The sequence below is a fragment of the Chionomys nivalis genome, chromosome 10 (assembly GCF_950005125.1).
Source record: "Chionomys nivalis chromosome 10, mChiNiv1.1, whole genome shotgun sequence".
Taxonomy (NCBI): Eukaryota; Metazoa; Chordata; class Mammalia; order Rodentia; family Cricetidae; genus Chionomys; species Chionomys nivalis.
Window position 1 is genome coordinate 12820983 of NC_080095.1, and position 7702 is coordinate 12828684.

Below are 7702 nucleotides of genomic sequence, written 5' to 3' on the forward strand. Positions count from 1 at the left end.
TGAAGTAACCTCACTAGAGTATGATCTAACGGATAACCAGAGAGATGTTCATAATGCATTTATTTCTCTTCTGCCTGTATTTTTAGTAATGGTCTTATACTACGGTGTGTTGCTTGAAACTTTATTTACCATGTCCAACATTATCTTATCACATATGTGTCCACTGTTGAGTGACTACACAATTATTGTTTGGGGGTACATCTCAGAAGATCAACTCACTCCATAGAAGAACATAATATCATATTAACTGTGGTCAATAGCCATACAGTTCATTGTTGGAATAATCTTCCTAATATAACTGTTTAGACATCTCAATCCACAGTGTGTAAGCCAGGGTCAACCTCCCCTCAGTGTTACTTAACATGAAGTCTTTTTTCTCAGATTCCACTTGATAAGAAGTCATTTTGTTTTCTTGGTGTCTGGCTTTCACTCAAACAATGTCTTTCAGGTTCATTCAGCTCAATGTTATATTTAGGCCTTTGAGAACAGAACTGGAGAAAACATGACAGGAAAGACTTTCATTGCTCATCCAAGTAGTGAAGAAACACTTTAGTGCTTCAGAGAACATACTGTTCTTGTAGAGGATCAGCTCCAGTTTCTGACAAACACAATTGACAGCTCATAACACCTGCAATTCTTGAGGACCCAGTATCCTTTTTGACTTCCATGAATACTGTTCTACCCATAATCAGCACTATATTGTTTATACAGAAAAATATATGTTATCAAACATAAATATTTTCTTAAGACATAACACCGCCTAGCTCAGCCCATCTGGGCGCTGGGGGCGATTCCTCAGGGCAAACAGGCAGGCAGGAGTTCCTTTGTTTCACTGGCCTGCCTGCACCAAGCAAGGTAGGCGCTTTGTGTACGAACTACCCAACCAGCACGGAGATCTGAGCTCGGTACCAGGAGAGCCATCATTGGGCATGGAGATCTGATCTCGGCACCAGGAGAGCCATCATTGGGCACGGAGATCTGATATTGTCACCAGGAGAGACATCACTGGAACACCAGGAGAACCATCACTGTGGAGTACCATCACTGGGAAGGTACAACAGTAGGCAAGGAGACCTGATCCTGTAAAAGAAGATCCATAGGAGAGCATTCGGAGGAAGAGATGGGCAGGCCGCAATGCAAGAATTCACCCAACAATCTGAAAAATAATATGAAATCACCAGAGCCCAGTGACCTCACAACAGGAGGACATGAACCTTAATCATGAAGAAGTAGAAAAAATTGACTTTATGAAAGTGATTGACGCCCTTAAACAGCATGTAAAAAATGCCCTTATAGAAATGGATGAGAAGTATAACAGAAAGTTTGAAGAATTGAGTAAATCAGTGAATGATACCCTAGGAAACCAAGGAAAAACAATCAAACAGATAATGGAAACTGATGTGGGAGTGTCATATATCAATCTGTTGATTTCATTGGTTAAGTAATAAAGAAACTGCTTGGCCCTCATAGGTTAAAACATAGGTGGGTGGAGTAAACAGAACAGAATGCTGGGAGGAAGAGGAAGTGAGCTCAGACTCGACAGCTCTGCTCTCTGGAGCAGACGCCATGCTCCCCTCTCCCCAGCAGACACGATGAAGCTCCGACCCAGGATGGACGTAGGCTAGAATCTTCCTGGTAAGCACACCTAAAGGTGCTACACACATGAATAGAAATGGGCCAAGCAGTGTTTAAATGAATACAATCTGTGTGTTGTTATTTCTGGTGTAAAGCTAGCCATGCAGGAGCCGGGCATGACAAAAAGCAGGCCCGCAGCTCCCCACTACAGGAAACAGTTCAAGTCTTGAAAACTGAAATGGAGGCAAAGAAGAAAACACAAACAGAAGGCTGGTTGGACATGGAAAATCTAGGTAAACGAATAGAGTCTACAGAAACAAGCAATAGCAACAGAATACAAGAGATAGAAGAACGAATCTCAGATTCTGAAGATACCATAGAGAAAATAAACACGCTGATCAAAGAAAACAGCAAGGCCAACAAACTCTCATCACAAAACATTCAGGAAATATGGGACACAATAAAAAGACCAAACCTAAGAATAATAGGAGTAGAAGAAGGAGAAGATGCGCAGCTCAAAGGTCCAGAAAATATATTTAATAAAATTATAGAAGAAAACTTTCCCAACCTAAAGAAAGATATACCTACAAAGGTTCAAGAAGCATACAGAACACCGAATAGGCTGGATAAAAAAAAAAAAAAACATCCCCTCGCCATATAATAATCAAAACACAAAGCATACAGAACAAAGAAAGAATATTAAGAGCTGCAAAGGAAAAAGGCCAAGTTACTTATAAAGGCAAACCTATCAGACTTACACCTGACTTCTCTATGTAAACCATGAAAGCTAGAAGGTCCTGGATAGATGTACTGCAGAAACTAAGAGACTGTGGATGCAAGCCCAGACTACTATACCCAGCCAAGCTTTCATTCACTATAAATGGAGAAAACAAAATTTTCCAGGATAAAAACAAATTTAAACAATATGTAGCCACAAATCCAGCCTTACAGAAAGTAATAGAAGGAAATCACTAACCAAGGAGTCCAACCTTGACCACAATAACTCAGACAACTAGAGACCCTTCACCAGCCAACTCGAAGAAGGGAAACACACAAAATTTACTACTAAAAAAATGACTGGAGTTAACAACCACTGGTCATTAATATCACTTAATGTCAATGGACTCAACTCACCTATAAAAAGGCACAGACTAAGAGATTGGATATGAAAACAGGATCCAACATTCTGCTGTTTACAAGAAACACACCTCAACCACAAAGACAGACACCTACTCAGAGTAAAGGGTTGGGATAAGGCTTATCAAGTAAATGGACCTAAGAAACAAGCAGGTGTGGCCATACTAATTTCTAACAAAGTTGACTTCAAACTTAAATCAATCAGAAGAGATGAAGAGGGACATTTTCTACTCATAACAGGAACAATTCATCAGGATGAAGCCTCAATCCTGAATATCTATGCCCCTAATATAAAAGCACCCACGTACGTAAAAGAAACATTGCTAAAACTCAAGCCAGACATCACAGATTTGAGGCTCAGCTTGTTTTTCTATATAATTGTGTTGAGAGGTATTTCATAAAGATAAGATGCTGTGTGGTGTTTGGCCATGAAAAAGAAGAAACAGCTCCAAGACAGTGTCATCACCAGATTTCTCTGTTCTTTCAAGTGTCCAGTGTGAGGTGCCCCTGTTGGAGCCAGGGGGAGATTTTTTGCAGCCTTGAAAGTCCCTGAGACTCTTCTATGCAGACTCTAGATTCACCTTCAGGCTGCAGGTAGGGGGCTGGAGTGGTTAGCATGCATTAATGGTGGTAGTAATTCAATCTAATATGTAGATGCCATGAAGGGCCAATTCACCCTCTTCAGAGAAAATTTCCAGATCACTCTGTACCTGTAAATGAGCAGTCTTGTGTCTGAGAACAATACCATATATTACTCTGCAAAGCACACTGTGAGTGAATACTACTGTGGGCTCAAACACAAGTCTCACTGCAGAATCCTAAGGACCAGGAGGGGGTGCCAAAAGCTCACAGAACTATGGTTCACAGAAGAACCTCTTCAGAGAAACATAAAATCTGGACACCTCTGTGTCATGTCTCCCTCTTCACATAACATAATCAATTCTCTCTAGAGGTGTAATATGTAGCAATTCTTGAAGTGTCAAAATGTTTATTAAAATTTCTGTTTTCTAAATTATTTATTTGTGTTTTTTAAATTATTTATTAAACACTTTTCTTCCCCTGTCTCTACCTTCCTCTGATGGAGGAAGGTCATTGGTTAATAAAGAAACTGCTTTGGCCCCTTTGATAGACCAGCCCTTAGGTGGGTGGAGTAGACCAAACAGAATTCTGGGAGGAAGAGGGAAGCGAGGCAATCGCCATGCCTCTCCTCTCTGGGGCAGACGCGATGAAGCTCCAGCCCAAGATGGATATAGGCTAGAATCTTCCCGGTAAGCCAAAACTCGTAGTGCTACACTGATTATTAAATATGGGTTATACAAGATATGAGAGTTAGCCAGGAAGAGGCTAGAGATAATGGACCAGGCAGTGTTTAAAAGAATACAGTTTCCGTGTTATTATTTCAGGGCATAAGCTAGCCAGGTGGATGGGAGCTGGGCAGCAGGAATGCAGCCTGCAGCTCCTTTCTACATTCCTCCTTCCACCTCTCTGTGTATGTGTGTATCTGTGTACATGTTGATATGTGATTCATTCATCTATCAGCCTGCACCATATTTGTAAAGACAACTTCTATCACCTGGCCTGGATCTAACAAATGGCTACACTGGTGGACCAGTAAGCCCCAGAGATTATCCCATCTGTACATCCCCCAGATCTGATAACTTGGTTGCCATACAACTCTTTTTTACAGTCTTGGAGATCTGAAATCATAGTTTAGATCAGAATCAACAGTTCTGCTATGAAATATTTTGAAGCAAAGAGCTATTTTCATGGTTCCATCAAAGTGACTTTTTAAATTTAGGATATTCTCTGATATGTACAAAATGCAGATAATTACACAAGGTAGAAATAATTCTGTAGTGACCAGCAAAAATCTGGGAGAACCTGAAGAACCTGGAGACTGTAAATCCTAGACTCAGGGCATCTCATAACCACATGTGAGTCCCAAGGACCCTGTAACCTCTGTTTTTCTCCACAATCACTACAACATCCACACAAAAACATATACAAGTAATTTAAAATGAAGCATTTATTTAAAAGTTTCTCACTACTTGGTGAGAGATAGCTCAATAGGAGAGTTCTGGTGTAGTATATATGAAGCTTTTATTCAAAAAGTTCCATTAATCCAGAGGGATAATTGTGTCCTCACCTGGGAATGGAGTACAGGGCTCCTCCAGCTCATGCTGCAGGGGTTCTTTGTTCCACAAGACACTGCCCTCCACATCCTCCCTTTTGTCTGCCTTTCTTGGCCCAGAAAAGTTTCTGCTCCTGAACCAAAGAGATCTATCCAGAGGGGTAAGTGTGTGCTTGACTGCCTGGAAAGTCACAGGAACAGATTACAGCCCCCCCATCTCCTGCTCCAGGAGCTTCTCTGTTCCACATAACCCTCCCTCCCACAAGCATACCCTTTTGTCTGCAAGGTTCTTGGCCCACAAAAGTCTCTGTTCCTGCACTAAGAAGATCCATTCAGAGGGGTAAGTGTGTGCATGCCCAGCCCTCTGGTTCCGGGAATGGAGTACAGGGACCCTCCAGCTCCTGTTCCAAGGGCTTCGTTGTTGCACATGACCCTTCCCCCCTCCAAGTCTGCCCTTTTGTCTGTGAGGTCATTGGCCCAGCAAGAATTCCTGCTCCTGTACTGAGGAGGTACATCCAGAGAGGTAAGTGTGTGCCCACTTGGCTGGAGGGTCCCAGGAACAGATTACAGGGCCCCTCCAGCTCCTGCTGCAGAGGCTTCTTTGTTCCTCATAACCCTGCCTCCCCCATGTCTGCCCTTTTGTCTGCAAAGTCCTTGGCCCAGCAAAAGTCCCTGCTCTTGTATGAGGAGATCCATCCAGAGGGGTAAGTGTGTGCCCACCAGGTTGGACAGTCCAAGGAACAGAGTACAGGCCCCTTCAACATATCTAAACATTTCTTGCTATTCAATGGGATGTTTCCCAGGCTACTGGATTTCTCAAGTTACCCCATATCATCTTGCCCCCAAGCATTCCTTTCCATCTACAGCATCCTTAGATCCACCATCACAGCCTGCTTCAGGGCAGAGGGGATCTGAGAGCAAGATCCAGTGCTGAGGAGTGCTAAGAGAGGGCAGACCAAGATAATCCCCCAAGTACACTGTCAGTCACAGCAAAGATTGGACCAAAACACCAAGACTCTCCTGGCTGAATTTGAAGGAAGAGATCGGCAGGCACAAATGCACGAGTTTCTCCAACAAACTGAAAAGCAACATGAGAACACCAGAATCCAGTGAACATGCAACAGGAAGACTTGAACACTCTATTCCAGAAGAAGTAGAAGAAATAGACTTTAAACGTAACATCATGAAAATAATAGAGGCCCTTAAACAAGATGTGAAAAACTCATTTAAAGAAATGGAAGAGAAAACAAACAAAAAGTTAGAAGAATTTTACAAATCCCTCCAAGATATCCAAGAAAACCAAGAAAAGGCTATCAAACAGGTAATGAAAACAGTTCAAGACTTGAAGAAGGAAATGGACGCAATAAGGAAATCACAAACCAAAGGACGCCTGGATATGGAAAATCTGGGTAAACAAACAGTAACTAAGAAGTCAAGTATATTCAACAGAATACAAAAGAAGAAAGAAATTCAAGAGCTGAAGATCCTTTAGAGGAAATAAACTCACCGATAAGAAAAACCCAGCAAATCCAACTAATTCTTAACACAAAACATCCAAGAAATCTGGAACACCATGAAAAGACCAAACCTAAGGATAATAGGGGTGGAAGAAGGAGAAGAATTACAGCTCAAAGGCACAGAAAATATATTCAACGAAATTATAGAAGAAAACTTTCCCAACCTAAAGAAGGATATTCCTTTTTGTCTTAATGATAGTGTCTTTTGCTTTACAGAAGCTTCTCAGTTTTAGGAGGTCCCATTTATTCAATGTTACCCTTATTGTCTGTGCTACTGGGGTTATACATAGAAAGTGCTCTCCTGTGCCCCTGTGTTGTAGACTATTTTCCACTTACTCTTCTATCAGGTTCAGTGTGTTTAAATTGATATTGATGTCTTTAATTCATTTGGATTTGAGTTTGGGGCATGGTGATAGATATGGATCTATTTTCATTCTTTTACAGGTTGACATCCAGCATCATTTGTTGAAGATGCTTTCTTTCTTCCATTGTATATTTTTAGCTCTTTTGTTGAAAATCGGGTGTTCATAGGTTTGTGGGTTAAAATCTGGGTCTTCTATTTGATTCCATTGGTCAACATCTCTGTTTTTGTGCCAATACAAAGCTGTTTTCATTACTGTAGCTCTGTAATAGAGTTTGAAGTCAGGGATGGTAATGTCTCCAGAGGTACCTTTATTGTATAGGATTGTTGTTGCTATCCTGGGTTTTTTGTTTTCCATATAAAGTTGATTATTGTCCTTTCAAGTTCTGTGAGTAATTTGGTTGGGTTTTTGATGGGGATTGCATTGAATCTACATATTGCTTTTGGTAGAATTGCCATTTTTACTATGTTGATCCTCCCAAATCAAGAGCAAGGGAGATCCTTCCATTTTCTGGTATCCTCTTCAATTTCTTTCTTCAAAAAAAGGCAGCCTACTGACTGGCAAAAGATCTTCACCAACCTCACAACAGACAAAGGTCTGATTTCCAAAATATATAAAGAACTCAAGAAACTAGACTTTAAAATACTAATTAACCCAATTAAAAAATGGGGCACAGATCTGAACAGAGAATTCACAGTAGAAGAAGTTCAAATGGCCAAAAGACACTTAAGGTCATGCTCAACCTTCTTAGCGATCAGGGAAATACAAATCAAAACAACTTTGAGATACCATCTTACACCTGTCAGAATGAATAAAATCAAAAACACCAATGGCAGCCTTTGCTGGAGAGGATGTGGAGTAAGGGGAACACTCATCCATTGCTGGTGGGAATGCAAACTTGTGCAACCACTTTGGAAACCAGTGTGGTGGTTTCTTAGGAAATTCGGGATCAACCTACCCAGCAATACCACTCTTGGGAA